This window comes from Macaca mulatta, chromosome 17, assembly GCF_049350105.2.
Source record: "Macaca mulatta isolate MMU2019108-1 chromosome 17, T2T-MMU8v2.0, whole genome shotgun sequence".
In the NCBI taxonomy this organism is placed as follows: Eukaryota; Metazoa; Chordata; class Mammalia; order Primates; family Cercopithecidae; genus Macaca; species Macaca mulatta.
Window position 1 is genome coordinate 22038479 of NC_133422.1, and position 20103 is coordinate 22058581.

The 20103-nt window shown below is 37.8% G+C and overlaps 1 protein-coding gene across 12 annotated transcripts in view; it reads right to left on the reverse strand.

Annotated features, from left to right (window-relative positions):
- Window positions 1–20103, reverse strand: part of EPSTI1 (epithelial stromal interaction 1) — a 306029-nt gene that overhangs the window by 14395 nt on the left and 271531 nt on the right. For 5 of the 12 annotated variants that reach the window (XM_077974432.1, XM_077974425.1, XM_077974419.1 and 2 more), the window contains one exon: window positions 18717–19101. The exons of the other annotated variants lie outside the window; for them this stretch is intronic. The gene's annotated coding sequence lies outside the window, so the exon portion shown is untranslated. Of the gene's footprint in view, window positions 1–18716; window positions 19102–20103 lie in introns of those variants that run through there. 12 annotated transcript variants of the gene reach the window in all.

Consider the following 20103-nt stretch of genomic DNA (forward strand, 5'->3'; position numbering starts at 1 on the left):
GGTTGTCTGTTTACTCTGCTGACTGTTCCTTCTGCCATGCAAAAGCTCTTTTAGTTTAATTAGGTCCCAGCTATTTATCTTTGTTTTTTATTGCATTTGCTTTTGGGTTCTTGGTCATGAAATCCTTGCCTAAGACGATGTCTAGAAGGGTTTTTCCAATGTTATCTTCTAGAATTTTTATAGTTTCAGATCTTAGGTTTAAGTTGATTGATCTTGAGTTGATTTTTGTACAGGTGAGAGATAAGGATCCAGTTTCATTCTCCTACATGTAGCTAGCCAATTATCCCAGCGTCATTTCTTGAAAAGGGTGCCCTTTCCCCACTTTATGTTTTTGTTTCCTTTGTTGAAGATCAGTTGGCTGTAAGTATTTGGGTTTATTTCTGGGTTCTCTATTCTGTTCCATTGGTCTTTGTGCCTATTTTTATACCAGTACCATGCTGTTTTGGTGACTATGGCCTTATAGGATAGTTTGAAATCAGGTAGTGTGATGCCTCCAGATTTCTTCTTTTTGTTAAATCTTGCTTTGGCTATGTGGGCTCTTTTTTGGTTCTATATGAATTTAGAATTTTTTTTCTAATTCTGTGAAGAATGATGGTGGTATTTTGACGGGGATTGCATTGAATTTGTAGATCGCTTATGGTAGTATGGTCATTACTATCATATAGTCTATCATGGAGAAGGTTCCATGTGCTGTTGAATAGAATGTGTATTCTGCAGTTGTTGTATGAAATATTCTGTATATATCTGTTAAGTTCATTTGTTCCAAGGTATAGTTTAAATCCATTGTTTCTTTGTTGACTTTCCGTCTTGATGACCTGTCTAGTACTGTCAGTGGAGCATTGAAGTCCCCCACTATTATTGTGTTGCTATCTCATTTCTTAGGTCTATTAGTAATTTTTTAAATAAATTTGGGAGCTCCAGTGTTAGGTGCATATATGTTTAGGATTGTGATAGTTTCCTGTTGGACAAGGTCTTTTACCATTATATTATGTCCCTCTTTGCCTCTTTTAACTGCTATTGCTTTAAAGTTCATTTTGTGTGATATAAGAATAGCTACCCTTGCTTGTTCTTGGTGTCCATTTGTATGAAATGCCTCTTTCCACCCCTTTACTTTAAGTTTATGTGAGTCTTTATGTGTTAGACGAATCTCCTGAAGGCAACAGATAGTTGGTTCATGAGTTCTTACCCATTCTGTGGTTCTGTATCTTTTAAGTGGAGCATTTAGTCCATTTACATTCAGCGTTAGTATTGAAATGTGAGGTGTCGTTGCATTCATTTTGCTCTTTGATGCCATTGTACTTGGTTTTTTGTTTGTTTGTTTTTTGTTTTTGCTTTTTAACTTGTATTTTTGTTTTATGGATCCTGTGTGATTTATGCTTTAAAGAGGTTCTGTTTTGATGTATTTCCAGGATTTGTTTTAAGATTTTTCTGTCTTTGTTGGATTGGGTTACATGTTGAGTATGTTTAGGTAAATAAACTGTCTATTTTAGACATAGGTTCCTGGGCCACAAGAAATCATATTTAGTTATTCTAATAGAGAATACTGCATAACTCCAGAGTTACATAACTTGGAGTTTAGTACAGCAACTGATGAGACTTGGGATCTTCTTCTTTGAGGAGTGGTTGAGTGTGTTCTGTGTGGCATTGATCATTTTTGAAAATTCTTTATGGGACAAAGTCTTTGTAGAGATGTTGGGTAGCAAAGATAGACACTGTTGCCTACTTAGCAATTATTCTCTCCCTCATTCTTTTCAACAATACTCAAGTTATGTTTAGAGATATATTACATGGGATTCACCTCAGTCCAGGGAATGAAGGATGATTGGTTTAAGCCAATCATGGAAACTCTGTTCTCCTTCCAAATGATTAGTGTAGGCACTGGCATGGGGTGTAATCTTGGCCAATGAGATAAAAGTGAAAATCTATTAGGAGGGTTTCCAGCAAAACATTTTCTCACTCCGTAAGAGGGACATAGGGAATGACTTGTTCCTTTCTTACTCTGCATGTTGTTTTATAAGGATATGATCTCTGAAGTCCCTATAGTTATGTTGCAGCTCTGAGGAAAAAGCCATGAGAATTATTTTACAAAAAAGCTCAAATGCTAAACATTCTGTAAATTCAAAAAAACTAACATAGTCTATTTATTATGTGAGGCAATAAACACTTTAGTGTTTAAGAGTTTTTAGCTACTATCAAAAGACAAACAACAAATTTAGTTATAGATCTAATTGGCTTTTATTTGCAATTCATGAATTGGAGCTCCCTCCATTCTACAAAATAGAAAGAGAGCTCACATTGGGCAATAGTAGAAGAGTGGGGTTTTAAAGGTCATAACAAGGAAACAGAGCAAAAGAATTTTTTTTAAAAGCTCATTGATTAACATCAGGTTACTGTTTTTTGGTAATGGTTAAAGGTAAGGGGACTTTCTTATTATGCTGACTCTGGTAGACTAGAATCTCCTGTTTTAAGGGAAAACTCATTTGTTTTTGGATCTGTCTGCTTCCTTAAAGTTCAGTTTAACTATGTGGCATTTAGCATGAGTGACTCCATTTTGGTTTGGTCAGGTCTGTTGGGGTATAGTACAGAAGCTCAGTCCAAAACAATGGCATTTCATATATTTTTTAACATTAAATATTCTATTACTTGCAGCTAATGGCAATCTAATGGAAACATTGATATTATCATAATACTGTAAATGCTGTTTGTTTCTTTCAATATTTAGAACCAATACATAGAAAGAACATGGAACACTTAATAGTTATAAAGAACAATGTAAATATTATAACCTTGACAATGTCAGAGTTGGTGGGTGGAGAAATAGAAGCTTTCAGTTTGTTATTTCAGCCAGTAAGCCCAGGCCTCAAGAGTCCTTGTGTGTTTCTGCTTGCTCTCCCTTGTACCTCTGCAGTCACTGTAAGAACACACCTGACCCAGCCCAGTGGAGGTTCAGAGCCACTCAGAGCAGAGATCCCACATGAGACGAGCCTGGATTTGCCAATGCAAGCTGTCTCCTGTACATGTGAGTGAGCACAATCAAAAGCAGCAGAGCCACCTATCCAACTGCCCCAGAAGCATGAGCAATAAACACTAATGTTGAATGCCATTGGGATATCTCAGTTATTTGCTATGTGCCATTACTGTGACAAGAGATAACTAATACAGGATAACTGATACATTCTGATTCTCTTCTTTTCAGGCACTTGGTAGTAGGTTGTTTTCGTTTGATCTTTTGAAATTAAGCACGGCCATATGGCTTGCTTTAATAAGTTAGATGTATGTAGAAGCAACGTGTGTCTGCTGGGTGCAGACATATGTAAGACTCAGGTATGACAAGGCAGCTCCTCTTTCCTCTGAATGGTGATAGTCTAGTACATGTTGAAATGGAACCATCATTAGCCTAGGTTCCTGAGTGAATAGAACAAGCAGAACTACCTTGGCAGCCTAGGTAGATGTATAACATGAGCTAGAAATAAATTTTTGTTGTGTTAAGGTGCAGAGCTTTGAAGGTTGTTATTATCAGAGGATAATGTTGCCTATCCTGACTGATGCACGTGTTCCTGGTAGGCTTCATTGAAGAGGTTGCATTTGAGCTTAGACTTGAAGGTGAAGGGGTTATCTGTATGGAGTCTTCTATTAGTTTGTTTTCATACCTCTATAAAGAACTGCCTGAGGCTGGGTAATTTAGAAAGAAAAGAGGTTTAATTGACTCACAGTTCTGCATGGCTGGGGAGGCCTCAGGAAACTTACTATCATGGCAGATGGGAAAGCAAAGACCTTTTTCACATGGTGGCAGGAAAGAGAAAGTGAGCAACAGCAAGGAAAACCGCCTTATAAAACCATCAGATCTTGTGAGAACTCACTGTCATGAGAACAGCATGGGAGAAACCACCCCCGAGATCCAATCACCTCCCACCTCGTCCCTTGACATGTGGGGATTATGAGGATTACAATTTGAGATGAGATTTGGGTAGGGACACAGATCCAAACCATATCATGTTCAGAGGCAAAATGTTGCGGGGAGAGAGAATAGCAAGTGCAAAGGCTCTAAGGCAGGAGCATGCCTGGTGTGTTCAAGAAGATATATGTATGGGGGCGGGGAGAGAAAGAGTAGTAGGAGATGAGGTTACAGCATCAAAAGGCATGGAGCCAAGGGATGGCACCCTCCAGATCATGTAGAGCCTTGCAGTTCATTCTAGAAATTTTCACTTTTGTGTTTCTGTGTGATGGGGTCTCACTTTCACCCAGGATGGAGTACAGTGACATGATCCTAGCTCACTGCAGCCTCAAACTCCTGGATTCAAGCAATCCTCCTGCCTCAGCCCCTTAGTAGGTGGGACTACAGGCATGGACTACCATGCCTGGCTAATTTTTTAAATTTTTTGTAGAGACAGGGTTTTTATGTTGCCCATGCTGGTCTTGAACTCCTTGGGCTCAAGCAATCATCCCACTTTGGCCTCCCAAAGTACTGGGATTACAGTCATAGCCACCAAGCCTGGCCTGAGACTTTGGCTTTAATATGAGTGAAATATAAAGAACTTGCAGAGGTTTGAGCAGGGCAGTGACATTCTCTGATTTAGAGTGTGGAGAATGGGCTGCAGTGATAAAAGCAGGGATAGTAGGAAAAAGCTGTCATCCAGTAGAGATGATTGTGGCGGCTGGGACCAGGTGGTAGCTTGGAAGTGATAAGAAGTGGTTGGGTTCTATATATATTTTGAGGGTAGAGTCTACAAAATTTTCTTAGTAGATTGGGTGTAGGATGTGAAAGCACAAAAGAATTAAAGGATGATTCCAAGGTTGTTGGCCTGATACAAAGGAAATTTGGAGGCAGATAAGGAAAGTCTTGAAAGTCAGGCAGGAAGGTTTGGATCTTTTGATGTAAACAAAGAAAAGGCATTTTAGGTTTGTGAGTAGCAAAATTTGGGGATTGTGAAGTGAGGAAAAAGATGCTGTAGGTAGATTAATCTGGTACCATACAGAGAAGACAGTGCTAGATCAGATAGGAGTGCTGATGTAAGAAGGTATCCAAATCAGCTCCCAGGAGCAGTAACCTCCAGGAATGGCTCAAGCCAAGTGTGAAAAAGGAGAGATTGAGAGGAAAGTTCAGAAGTGGACAATGAGGAAGAAGAAAGATGGCAAAGGGTACATTTTGCTTGGAATTAGAGTTTACTTTGCAGTGATGAAAAGCATTGTTGCAGCCATCCAGGTGGTTCAGGGAGAGGTCTGGTTTGTGCATCTTTTAAGCAGAAGATGTAAAGATCTCTTGGAAATGAGTAGGAAAAAAATGACAATGTGGACCCACTGTAGAGATTTGCTCCTTAGTCTCTTTGGTTTCATGCTGCTTTGGTTTAGATAGATAATGTTTCAATGGCAAGTAGAGGAACAGAAGGATACACAGATTCACTCATTTAGACTGAAGTAAGCTTAAAATAAATTGACTATGCTTAGCAATAAAGAAATAAATGGAGCTAATCCACTGATAAAAAAAGATATGCTTTGACCTTATCAGAGCAGCAGTAATAATCCCTTACCTTTATAAAGTACAACATGATAGAAATAAAACTGTGCTTGAAGATTTCAAAACAGTAAAGTGTATTTTTATAGCCCAAACCACATTTTATTCTAGGTATGCATTCTAAATTAAGCCTTTTATGAAAAGAATAACAACAATGATAACAAAAAGGTTATATATATCTATATGTATCATTCTTCTCTTGAGAAGCAAAAGCTCCTCATTCATTCCTGGCTTTCTTTCCTCCTGGTTAAATAAAGAACAATTCGAATTAGCCAGTAACTTGTCTTATTTATAAGAGTGAGAACTCATGAGTTCACTCATAAAGTAAAATCCAAGCTTCTTAGGTTGTCTCAAGGCCCCAACCGTCTGCCCCTGCCTGCCTCTCCACAATCATCTCAAGCCATTTTCCCCTTACTAGTGGGACTTCAGTCACATAGCCCTCCTAACTTCACAAACACTCCAGGCTTTTCCTGTATTGGGTCCTTCATCCACATGCTGTTTCCTCTCTTGCACGGCTCCTTCCAACTCCTTCACGTGGATCTCCTTTTTGTAACACTCAGGTTCTAGGCTAGAAACAGAATTCATACCACATGGACCAAGTTGAAGAGACTTCAGAGGCAAGGGCTGGGTTAGGGACAAATAATAAATGCGTCACAGGGTGAACCCCAAAACTGGAGAACTTGCAGGGGTTTGAGCAGGACAATGACATTGTCTGACTTAGGTTTTAACAGTCACCTCCTCACAAAGGCCTTTCTTGATCATTTTGTCTATGAAGGTCACTTCCAGAACTTTCAGCTGGGGAGGCCATAGAGGTTCTTGGCTTTGTGCGGAAGGAATTCCAGAGCGAGCTGGCAGAGTGAAGCGAAAGCAAGTCTATTAAGAAAGTAAAGGAATAAAAGGATGGCTACTCCACAGGCAGAGCAGCTCCCCAGGCTGCTGGTTGGTGTTTTTATGGTGATTTCTTCATCACATGCTAAACAAGGGGTGGATTATTTATAAATTTTTTGGAAAAAAGGTGGGGGATTCCCAGAATTGAGGGGGTTCCTCCCCGTTTCAGATCATATAGGGTAACTTCCCAGTGTTGCTGTGGCATTTGTAAACTGTCATGGTGCTGATGGGAGTGACTTTGAGCACACGAATATATTATAGTTAGTATAAAATGAGCAGTGAGGGCGACTGGGATTGCTATCATCACCATCTTGGTTTTGGCTGGCCTCTTTACTGCACCCAGTTTTATCAGCAGCATCTTTGTGACCTGTATCTTGTGAAACCAGCCTTGCCAACTCCTTTCTCAAAGGGTGAGACACTCAGAGACTAGCAACACCCCGAAGCCATGATCGGCCTGTGGGCTGAAGAAGTAAAGAGAGGAAGGAAGTGGCACTGTCTGAGCCCATTATGATCCGGAACCCTGGGGAAGGCTCTTCCAATGGGAGCTGCCTTGGGGAGGGATACAGCTACAGACACAGGTGTAATATCAAATCATGGGACACCCTGATCTCTATCCTCCTGCCCTCAATCTTTAGCCGCTGTCTCACTTTGTCAGAACCCACCAGCAAGCCTGAGGTCAAGGGAGCACAGGGAACGCGATCTTCAGGATCCAGGCCCCGCCCCCAGCATGAGGAAGGTCGAGAAAGGCAGAGAATAGAGTGCAATCTCTAAATGGAGGTTAAGTGGCACACTCTTCTTTACTTCTCTATTTATCACCTCCTCACAAAGGCCTTTCTTGACCATCCTGTGTATGAAGGTCACTTCTAGAACTTTCAACACCGTTCTTTCTCAGCTGTGATGATAGATGAGTCTAATTATTTATTTATTCGAATGCTCTTTCCTCCTAATAGATGCTAAGCAGTGTAAAGAAAGGGACCTGCTGCTTTGCTCAATACTGGATAATTGGTGGCTGGCTCATAGCAAATACTGAAAATATCTGTGGAAAGGAAAGGGAGGAAAAAAGAAAGAAGGAAAAGAGGAAAGAAGGAGAAAGGAATGTTCCTTTAAAAAGGAGAAAGATTTGTGTGTGTGCCTGTGTGTGTAATTTCAAACTCTTCACCTATCACATTAAAAACAAAACAGAAATGTTAAAAAATAAAATAATGAGAGAAAAATGTAGCAACCAAGTTGGGGAAAAGTGACAAAATAGTATGTATGGATTACTTATTTAGTACTGGTCACTCTTGCATGCTATGTCACTTAATTCCTGTGACAGTCCTGCAAGGCAGGGAGCATTATTCCCATTTTATATACGAGTAAACTGAGTTTCAGAGATGCTAAGTGGCTTATTAATGTTGCTTAGGTCTTAGGTGGTATTCAAGTCAGTTCAGATGAATTAAAAACTGGAACTCCCGTGATTAACTCTTGAGTATTCTGGGTATTGTGTGGACACATTCAGGGCCCTGTGTACCGTTTTTCTTTTTCAAAAAACTCAGCAATGTGTTCCTCAGGCTTTTATCTTAAAACATAATATCTATCTAAAAGTGACTTTTGTGAAAAGCAATTCAGCGAGATATTTTGTTTACGGGGGGAGAAGCAAAACCAACCATGCTATAAAGATGTTCCTCCTTGAGAATAAAAGTAGAAGAGTAATAGATTGGATGTTAATTGAGGCAGATGCCTGTGAGGATAATTTGAAGTAATCTGTGAGCAATAAAGCAAAGCGAGCACTCTTTCCCCTCCTCAAGCATCATCCACCTGATACATGTTCTTTCTTACAGTTGCAAGATGAGGAAAAATCCACAATGCAAAGCTCTTTGCTTGGTCCAAAAAGAGATTCTTTCAAACCAACCAACTACTCGAAGTTCTTAAGGTTTACATGACATAAACAATGTACAAAATATACCTCACTTCATTGTCATTCAATTTTTTCAATATGCATCAAATATCCACAGCATTCAGTGTGTTAGGAGCCTGGAGTGAGCACACATCTAGTGTGAAACCAAGATTTAAAAATTCAAATTATGTGTGTGTGTGTGTGTGTGTGTGTGTGTAGACAGAGAGAGAATGACTAGAAGTAATAACTTGCATAAGTAGCATACAGATATAAATACAGCAGAGAGAAATATGTTGGGGCATTGGAGTGTTTCTATTATCTTTTCCATTTCATTCTAAATTATTATTCATTATATTACACTAATTATTCATAACATTATTATTCTATTTCCCTCATTTCAAAATGTTAGGGTAGTCTAATTTTGACTGAGAATTTTCTCAACATAAGTTTCAATTTTGTTTTAAGCATAAGGTAAGTTATAATTTTTATTTTTCTTTGTTAAACATTAAAAGTAAATGTTGGCCTATTGCTTTGCACTGAAAACTCACAGAGTGTAATACCAAGACTTGGGAAGGTTATACTGATTTGATTTACTAACTGATGCTAATGAGATAATTTGAGCTTCCTAAAATTCTGCCTTTATTTACTTAAAAAAAACAAACGCTTGCTGGCTTTTTATATTGTCTCAAATTAGAATTCTTAGTGAAAAATTTACTTTCAAAATTTACCTACCAAAAAGTTATTTACCGATTTCTAAATAATAAGTAAATATTTGAAATGATTGACTGAAGCGCAAGGCTTGTACCATATTGGACAATACATCTCAGCTCTATCCATTGCTATTTACCATTCTACTTGGTTTGTAGTTCTCTACATGGATAAACAGGAAATCTTAAGAACAGGCTCTTCTTCTAGTAAAGCTGTAACAGACTGTGTTTCCCAAAGATAGCTGCACCAATATGCATATGAACTTTTCCTCCCTCCAAGGTCCTGGGACTGTGTCTCTTTTTGTCAAATTTAGTCAGAGCCTCGTGACTCTTCCAACCAACAGACCAATATGCCTGAAGGAATGCTATTTGACTTCTGAGTCTAGGTCATAACAGTGATTCAGCTTTTGCATTGCTTCCTCTCTCTCTCCCTCTTTCTCCCTTTCTCTCAGTTGCTTGTTCTTGAAACCCAGCCTCTTGGCTGTGAAGAAGCCTAAACTAGTTCATATGGAGAAGCTACATGAAGAGGCCCACATGTAGAGGAATGGAGGTTCCCAGCCAACAGCCAGCATCAATCACCAGCCATGTGAGTGAACAAGCCTTTAGTTGCCCCCACTGCCTTTTCACTGCCCTGGCCCACACCTAGTCGGGTAGAAATGAAATATTTTCATTGAGCCCAGGCAGGGTGCAGATTCATGAGCAAAATAAATACTAGGATTGCTCTAAGCTAAGTTTTGTTGTGGTTTGTTGCACACAGTAACTGCTACAATAACATTACCCATTAGAGAGCTTATTCAAATTAATTGGCTAAAGGCCTATTCACATTTTTTCTAAACACAGAGATAACCAAGTATTTAACACTCCACAACTTTCCCACTGCCCATTAGAATTCGTAAGCAAATAGGAATCACAGTTTGGGATCAGCATCCTAAGATGACCCAACTCAGCACTATTTTCTAATAGTGATAAGGAGATAATTTAAGAGAGAGTAAGATTTTTTTTCAAAGAACCTCCAACATTTGGTCTAAAACATTGTAGTTCCCCTGCCAACTTCTTATTGATAAATGTATCTTATACTTTAAAAAAATGTATTTATGCTTTTAGCTAAAACATTTCTTAGATTAATACAGTACAAAAGAATACATTTAAGATGTAAGTACTGGTTTTTGTGTTTGGGGATTTGGCTAACTAGTTCACATCGACCCTATCCATATCAGTCTCTTTCTGGTCTCTTATAGCTGTGTCCACTGGCATTTCCCATTTCTAAAGCCTAATCTCTTATTCTGTCCTTAAACAGTATTTTATAAATCTCCTCATCTAATTAAGCATCATCTCTGAACTCTTTTAGCTCTGTCATGTTTTTCTTAAGTTCCAATAACTGGAATTTTATAGAGTTTTCAATTCGCATTCAATTCCCTAACACATATTTATCCATTGCCAACTGTGTGTCAAGCACATTGTAGGAAAACAACAATTAACAAAAAAGAGACAACAGACAAAGTCTCTGGTCTCATAAAATTGACCATCTGGTTGGGGAAAACATGAATTAGATAACAATATAAATATTTAATTTCAAGCATAGATAAGAGCTATGAAGGAAAAACAGACAGCTATGAGATGATGTAACAGATGGATGTTGTACTTATTGCCCATTTATTCAACAGGTTGAACTCAGTAAAGTGCAAGTAGAGAACAGCTTTTTTCTTTCTCAGCCCTATCTTTTTAAACCTGTGTTATTTAATTGTTCTTCTTTGACCCTCATTAAAATTTTGGGCAGACCTCAGGCCTTTTTGAATCACTTTCAGATATTAAGTATTTAGAGTAGTCTAGTATCACAATCTTAATTTCTCACTCATTTTAAGGCTTTTCCCCTTTTGTAGTTGACTTAGCCTTAGAAGCCTGTACCAGGGAAGTGGGCATGGGAATTTCCTTCTTGTTTCCTGTTCCACCTCCTCTCCCTTGGTTAGAGGACATCCCTATGCTCTCTGGGTTTAGATCTTGTTGGGAGAGGGTAAAGACTTCCTTTGTCTGTTTTTCCTTCCATTGATCTTTCTGGTGATGTATACCACTTTGCGGGGCAGGGCTGTTGGAACAGGTCAAACAAATGTCCCCAGGAAGTAGTGGACAGGGCTGCTAGACTCTTTCCTAATATACATGGATTACAGCTCACATACTACCTTTGCTTCCATGTACCTGGTTTTATGGAATCTTCACAACATTTCATTCCAATTCATCTTTGTTGATGCAATATTTAGCTCTCAGGAAGGTCTAATATTGTTTGCAGTGATGATAATATCTTGCCACTTCCTCATTTGGATAATTTATAGATATGTTAAATAAAATGGGTACTACTTCCTGTGTCTTGGCAAGCTCTATCCTTACATTATTACATCCAACTTTTTGTGCTCTTAACTTCTTCTCCAAATCAATCCTCCCAGACAAAACTTTTTTTTTTTCCAAATCAGCGATGATGGCTTTTTTTTTTTTTTTAGTTTTGCTCTTGTTGTCCAGGCTGGAGTGCAATGGCATGATCTCAGCTCACTGAAACCACTACCTCCCAGGTTCAAGCGATTCTCCTGCCTCAGCCTCCCAAGTAGCTAGGATTACAGGCGCCCACCACTGTGCCCAGCTAATTTTTTGTATTTTTTAGTAGAGATAGGGTTTCACCATGTTAGCCAGGCTGTCTTGAACTCCAGACCTCAGGTGATCCGCCCACCTCGGCCTCCCAAAGTGGTGGGATTATAGGCGTGAGCCACTGTGCCCAGCCGATGACTCCTTTTTAATTGCACTGGGGGTGAAAGATTCTCAACTTTTCTTTTTAGACTAAATAATTTACATTCAGCAGTTAATACAATCCCCTTCCTTATTTATTCCTTCAGAAAAAAAACAAAGAATTAGTCAGATTTGTATTCTCCATCTAAAAACCACATAGTTTTCCTCTAGATAAGTTCTCAATAATCCTACTCTTTGTTATCAGTCTACCCATTTGCTAATATTGAAAAAACCCAATACGTAGGTATTCTAAAATCCTAGGGTCCCAACTATACCCTCGTCCATGAGCCACTCATTGGCAAACCACAGTCCTGAGGCATTGGGATCATTTGTAGTGAAGGTTGTAAGTTTTGGTCAATAGTTGCATAATTTCACTCTTAACTTTGTTCAAAACTTTCTTGGAGTAGTACTTCCTGAGTCAGCGTGGTGAGTCGGGAGGTTTTGGTGAACAAACCTGGGTTCAGATGCTGGCTTTACCACTTGGATATATCGTACTGTAGGCACTCAATAATGGTAGCTGTTATTGTTTTCTATACTAAGTTCATAAAATAGCTCTAGAATATTCTGGATAATAATTGGAATTAGGAATATCAACTTTTCCGATTCAAATGCTAATCTGGGAGTGGACATTATGTTAAATTCACCACTAGGAGCAAATTAGCCTATTAGTTGCATGAACATTAATGCTCATTTAATGTTCCCAGGTTAATAAGCCTGGACTTGCCCTTGGGCTTGCATAAGTAAATAATAATAGTAACACCATAGGTAGGGAGAGACCACTGTTAGAACCAAATCCTGAAAGGAAGGCTGCTGATCTGGGATCTCTATGCATGAATATGGAATCCTTCTTTTCCAGATATTTGTCTACAATAACATCTGGAAGAATTGAAGCTTTATGAACACAGTGTGAAAGAGAATCATGAATTTACTCCATAAAATGTATATTTTATGTATTTGAGCATATAATTAAAGAATAATTTATATAATGAAACAGAATATGACAGTGTTCTCATAATTTCCCATTTTCCATCCCTGCTAGTTGGAATCTATGCACATTTAAGAGACTTTCTCTTTGGTTTTGATGAATTTCTCTTCTTCTTCAGTCAACCATGTTCTAGTAACCCTTCTCTGACTAATGTGTCACACGTTTCTCAAGGCTGATGTAGTCACATAAGAAATTTTTCAATAGAATTCTCAAATAAGATTTTTTTCAATGTTACCCATAAGGGAGTTTTGTATCTTCCAACAGGCTCTGCAAATGGCTCCCACTAGTCACTTATCAGTCAGCCTAGGAATGTCACAGCCTTGCTGTCTACCCTGAGCAGCACTGTGTAATCAGCCTTCTGTCCCTATGGGTCCTGTCTAAACTGTGAAGAAGTGATGAGGCTTTTACCTACTTTCCAGCATGAAAAGTATTTTTATGACTGATGCTCCAAACTGAAAATAGATTCCCCTTTGAGCAGAAACATGGATGTTGCTATGCTTTCATGTTAATTCCATTAAGGTTCCGACCAGGCTGCTCAGTTCATCTTATACCCGCTCTAACGTGACTTGCCTTTTAAGGTTCAGTGTGTCCCAGAAAATATCTCCTGAGATGCTTATTGAAAAATAATTCCAAGGTAAGGCACACTGGGCAGTACTGCATTGCATACCATTCCCTTGGAAATCCTTATTGCACATTAGGGACTTACAGGCTCTGGTATGTCCTACAGTAAAGGCACTTGGCTTAACCTAAGCTTTCCCCAACTTAATTTGAGCTGGCAATTGAATTCATGTATTTTATTTTTGCAAAATACCTGTTAGCCTTTTTGGAGACTTATCTCCTTTTGGACACATTGGGAATGCTGGTGTAGGATTTTAAGGTAAAATGCACTGTCATAAAAACACTCAGCTAAACATCACAACATTTCTGAGATGCATTCATGGGCGAGAATCTAATTTTACAGAAGAAACTGATTCTTCCAGTAGTTAAGTAATAAACAGACAGCTTTCATGTTGGCAGCATCCGGTTAACTACTCTGCAGGCTGAAAGAAATGCTGATGTGGCATCACGTTTGTAAGAAATATGAATTGGTTTGTTGAAAAAGAAAATATCCCATCTGCTGAGACTCTGTGTGTGTGTTAGTGTGTGTACATGCACTTATTTCTGAGTGCATAAGCTTGAGTTGATCCCAACTAAGATTCTGAAAAGATGAGGATTGTTGAACTCAATGCATGGTCTGGCAGCATGGCCAAGTCCAGTCCCCCAGACCTGTGCTTTCAGAGCCTCCAACATCACAGAAGTCATTATGTTTTGTGGCCTGAGAAATAGGAGGTTACTGGTTTGAGCACAAGCCCAGAAACACAGACCCTCTTGGTACTCATCCAGTACTCACAGCACTTAAGAAAATTTAAAGATAGAACCTCTGTCAGTAATTTGGACACCAATCAGAGAAAACAAGCCATTGGTTTCTTTCTATTTTATTTTCCTCTGATTCATGGGAACTATGGTGCCACGTTGAATCTTACGTCTCTTACATAGGCAACCCCAGTTGTCAGATGCAGCCAGACATCCATGGCAGAATTTCCCTTTGTGAAAAGTAACTTACCAAAAGGATGTGTGGTTTGAAAAGTTCTTCCATGTCAGTCAGCAACCCAAGTGCCTGACTTCCCATTGCAGCTTATTAACAGGCAAAAGTCTCGTTAAGCTGGAAATGTCCTCGATACAGTCCTTCCAGAGCTTCTGCTGACGGAGCTTCAGCAATTCAACTGTGTTTTATCACTTTAAGTGACCTTTTAGCACAGCTTCACTGCTTTCGTAGCTAAAAGCTCTTTAGAATGAGGCTATTTTACCCAAATCCTAGTCTGATGAATATGCTTACATGCTTACTATACAGGAATTTTAGTAGGTAGAGTTCATGTTTTCATTATTTCTAAACTTATTGGAATAACTCATGGAAAGGGAGAACTGCAAACTTCTGGGATACTTATTTTTCTTTATTAGACTATATGTACATTTATAGATCTGGAGACCTGAGTTTAGAATCCAACTGGATCTCATAAAACATCAAGTTAAATCCTGATTCAGTTTGACACTTGTGTTCAGTTATCTAACATGGAGAAATGAAATGTATCGTTAGGGTAACCTAGGGTATTCTGACATCAAAGAGATGGGCAAATAAAAAGATCTGAAAGATATTTTTGAAAGCAGGGAGATTTCGTTTTGATTATGACACTAACAAAGCCTGTATGTTAATGCTAAAATGCACCTGAGACTCGTAGACAAATAGCTCCTGAGCCCAGCTCCCCGGCCACTCATTGCTGTTCTTTTTTAACAAATCCCTCCCTTCTTTTCCTTTACAACTGACCTCTTGAATAATTAGATATAAAATGTGATTTATATCTAAGTATAATTAGATGTAATATGTGCTACAAATGTCTGGTGCTGTGTGGAGAGTCTTATCAAGGACGCTGACTTGTCAAAAGTCACATAGCTGTTAGATGGCAGAGCTAAAATAAACTCTCTTAATTCTCTTGTTTAGAATATTTCCTACTCTGCCACCCTGCCTTCCTATGTTGATGAAACCGAGAAAGTGAGGGGTAAAGATGAAGGTGAGGAAAGGTGTATATAGCAGAAAAGAGATGACTGTGTGACTTGCAAAATAGGTGGAGAATAAAGAATTGGAGCAGCTACCCATAATATCTAGATTAAAAACACAAACACATTAGGATAATTGGAAGATGCTAAGTTGCTTACAGTAAGTGTATAATCAAATTGAATAAGTCTCCCCTTATCTGAGGGAGGATACATTCCAAGACCCCAGTTGATGCCTGAAACAGTGACTAGTACCAAACTCTATATATACCAATTTTTCCTATGGTAAAGTTTAATTCATAAATGTATAAATTAGGCACAGTGAGAATTTACAATAGTAACTAATACAGTGATGCATTGTTAATGATGGGGATACGTTCAGAGACGCTTGTCGTTAGGCAACTTCATCATTTTGCGAACACTGTAGAGTATACTTACACAGATCTTGATGGTATAGCCTGCTACACATCTAGGCTATATGTGTAGCCTACTACTCATAGGCTACGAACCTGTACAGCATGTTACTGCACCCAACACTGTAGACAACTGTAACATAATGGTAAGTATTTGTGTAACTAAACATAGAAAAGGTACAGTAAAAATAGCGTATAAAAGATTTAAAATGGTCCACCTGTATAGGGCACTTACCATGAATGGAACTTGCAGGGCTGGAAGTTGCTCTGGGTGAGTCAGTGAGTGAATGGTGAGTGAATGTAAAGGCCTAGGACATTACTGTATGTGACTGTAGACTCTATAAATACTGTATACTCAGGCTACACTAAACTTATTTTTAAAATTTCTTCAATAATAAATTAATCTTTACCTTACTGTAACTTTCACTTTACAAACTTTTAAATTTTTTTTAACATTTTAACCCTTGTAATAAATGCTTAAAACACAAACACATTATATGGCTGTACAAAAATAATTTATTTCTTCATATCCTTATCCTATAAATTGTTTTGTTGTTAATTTTTTTTTAATGTTAAACTTTTTTGTTAAAAACTAAGGCACTAACACACATATTATCCTAGACTTACACAGGGTACAGATCATCAAAGCATCACTAGATAATAGAAGTTTTTCAGCTTCATTATAAATCTTATGGGACCACCATGATATATCTGGTCCATGACTTTATATTATTACATGACTGTAATAGTATAAAGCAATTATAGCAATATACTGTAATAAAAGTTATGTAAATGTAATCTGTCTCAAAACATTTGATTGTACTGTACTCGCCTATTTTCAGAACATGATTGACTACAGGAAACCAAAGCCAAAGAAAGCAAAACCCTGAAAAATGGGTAACTGTTGCATGATGATCCATATTTCCTTATCCATAAAACTATTAAATATAATCAAAGAGCCCTGAAAGTAAAAACATTTTTGTTGATTTGCCTAAAAATCATGATCATTTATCAGTTTGATAACTCCTGACCTGAACTGACATTAGAAAAGTTATAGTCATAATTTTTTTGTATGAATATTCTTATTTTTGCCCTAGTGATATTAACATGCTTGATTTGGGGATGCTGGCCCAGACTCTCAAAGGATGTTCCATAAGCACCCTATTATTTTTCTAAACTTTGAAAAATTCTAACTTTGAAATATATCTCGTCCCAAGGATTTTGAATAAAGGATTATAGGCATGTCTTTTGTAAATTAATTGTTTTCACATAAAAAATTGTATGTACTCATTATGACTAGTCAAACAATATAGAAAAATTAAAGGAGGCAAGTTAAAAATTATTCCAAATCCTGCCACCCAGAAATAATCACTTCCTACATCTGGTGAACATTATCTGTGTTATTTTTCTATGCATTTATGCAGAGATCAAGATGATTAGGCATAATTTTCTAAAATAAGATCCTATTACGTAATAGAAGAAAACATTTGTTCATCATGAGTGCTATGAGTTTCTAAAATATTTCTCCAAGTTTAAAGGAAGATAATGAAAAACAACATGAGTTTCAAATCATGATGTGAATGTGTATTTGGTTGTGTTTTTCAGTGTTAGGCCATATCAATTGACTTCCCACTATTAATGTGAGAAAATTAATCCCCTTGTACTTATCCTGCCTCTCCTTCTCTTAACTCTCCAGTTTTTACATATACGTTATGTTTTGTCCTCATAATTCCATCTTTTTTATAGAATTTAATAAATAGATTCTATGTTGACTGTCAGGTCTTTTACCATAGCTTTTTCATTTCTGATTTTTATCTATTCTGATTCACTTATGGTTGAAAAGATACTGTCCTCAGATCTCGAGTATTTTTCAAGTGAGGCTCATGGAGAATGCCTTCTCTCATGTTCGAGAATGTCTGGGTGATAGTACTTGTATTCCTGACCCAAAGGACAACTTAGCTATGGACAAAATTTCTTGGGTTTATAACAAAGTTTTGTACACTCTGGACATTAAATATAATTATGAACAAGTTTAAGAGAATGTTTTTTTCTAAAATTTTGTAAATACTTTGAGTTTTCCACAGAAATTTTCCATGGGATATTTTCTTTATCCTTGAAATGCACTAACTTTTCAAATATTCAAGACTATTTTAAGAACATTTTGTAATAATGTACTGAACCCATGTACTGTTTGTTCTATTATTATTTTTGGATATGTCACTGTATTAGTCCATTTTCATGCTGCTGATTAAGACATACCTGAGACTGGGGAGAAAAAGAGGTTTAATTGGACTTACAGTTCCACAGGACTGGGGAGGCCTCAGAATCATGGCGGGAGGTGAAAGGCACTTCTTACATGGTGGCAGCAAGAGAAAGTGAGGAAGAAGCAAAGGTGGAAAGCCCTGATAAACCTATCAGATCTCATGAGACTTATTCACTATCATGAAAACAGCATGGGAAAGATCGGCCCCCATGATCCAATTACCTCCCCCTGGGTCCGTCCCACAACACGTGGGAATTCTGGGAGATACAATTCAAGTTGAGATTTGGGTGAGGACACAGCCAAACCATATCAATCACTTAGACAATGATGAAACTGCTTTGTCTTTAATATTTGTAATCTTATTTTGAATCATTTTTCCTATTTTTATATTATTTTACATGATTTTTTCTTGTTTTCCAATGTACTGCTGTTTTCAGCAATAATTAAATAAATACTTATAATTTAAATGTATATATGTGTCTTACTTATCTTTTACCTGTCTGCATTACTGAAATGTAAATTCTCAAGGGGATTAATTATTGTCTAGTTGTTCTCTGTTGTATTGCTGGTGCCTAAAAAAGCACCTGACACATCGCAGGTGCTCCATGGATATGTCTGATATGAATGAATGATGGTGCTATGTATATAAATGTCATCAACCGTCAGTGTGGCAACAGAGAGTAGTTGGAAAGCACTCCTACATCACATATCATGAAGGGCGAAATAGAAATAGATTTATTTTCAAGGCCCCTTTGAAACTGCCAGTCGGCTGCCATGTTTGCTCATGGATATCCTCCACTCCTCTCGAGGTGAATCTTCCCTACAGGGCTCAATGGGAATATGGATATGGATCAAGGGGCGAGTCCCTTTTTGCCCACAATAGTAAAGGATCTTTTCCTCAAAAAGAAGGGGAGTGGGTATGACAGAGGACTTCTTTCTTTTCTTGATGACAGGCAATTACATTTTCAGAAGGGATTCCCATGCACAGGAGAACTAGGAGCTGTCTTCCCAAAGGAAGTGTAGTCACCCCCAGAATTCAGTCAATCATCTTCAGGTATTGAGAGGACCTATGATAGAAGTACACAGTTTGGCGTGCCTGGATGAGTAAGGGAAAGAAGCTGTTAGTGGTTACATGTAATCTACTTTGGGATATCTCAAGGGCAGGATGAAGAAGAAGAAAACAAGATCAATTAGATAAGCAGAGGGTGAATTAGCCCTTTAATCAAGTACCTAAGCCATGAAGCACAGTTTTTCTAAGAGACACCATTATCCCTAATGGAGTTCTTTAGAACATCTTCAATTTTTCTAATGAAGACAGAAAGCCCCATCTTTAGTAAAGTGCCTCTCTTTGCTCATTTGACCACAAGATTATCTATTTCATTCATTCCCCTAGGGAGCTGATGCTCTCCCATTTTTGTTCCTCATAGAATTATAAAGAGAGGGAATCTGTCCAAATTATTTAATCAAATTATTCTTGATGAGGCCAATATGAGTGCTTCAATATCCACACTTAGTATGCATCCTTCTAATGATGTTCGCTTATCTAAAATTACCCCTTAATTGATAAGATATATGAGCAAAAATGCTATTAGACAAAATGTTGAATAAACTCGAACCATTTAAAATGTTTTCATCCCAACCCTTGAATTTACTTAATCTCCAATAAGCGGTCTAAAAAGGTAGGATTTAATCTTCACTCTAACTACCGTGAAACAGCGAAGGGAAATAGGTTGAAGACGAGGTAGCAGATAAGGAGGGGGGAAATGTTTTTTGTCTTTTGTGTCTTCACTGCACAAAACTGTATGATTTTTATTTGGTCCCTGCATTTCTCCATTTGAGAGAAGCATTGTAATATATTTGGAAATAGTGGTGCTATATGTTTCATACAAGTTGGCTAAAATGGTGTTGAAGTCACTGACTAGTAAGAATTACAACTTATTTAAAGCCAGGTTTACAAGGTATAATTTAAATACAGTACATATTGTGCTCAGTTTTGTGAGCTTTGACAGATGCAAATGTTATGTTACCACTACCATTCCAGTAAAGATATAACATATCCATCGCCTTCCAAAATTCTCTCCTGTCTCTTTGAAGTCAA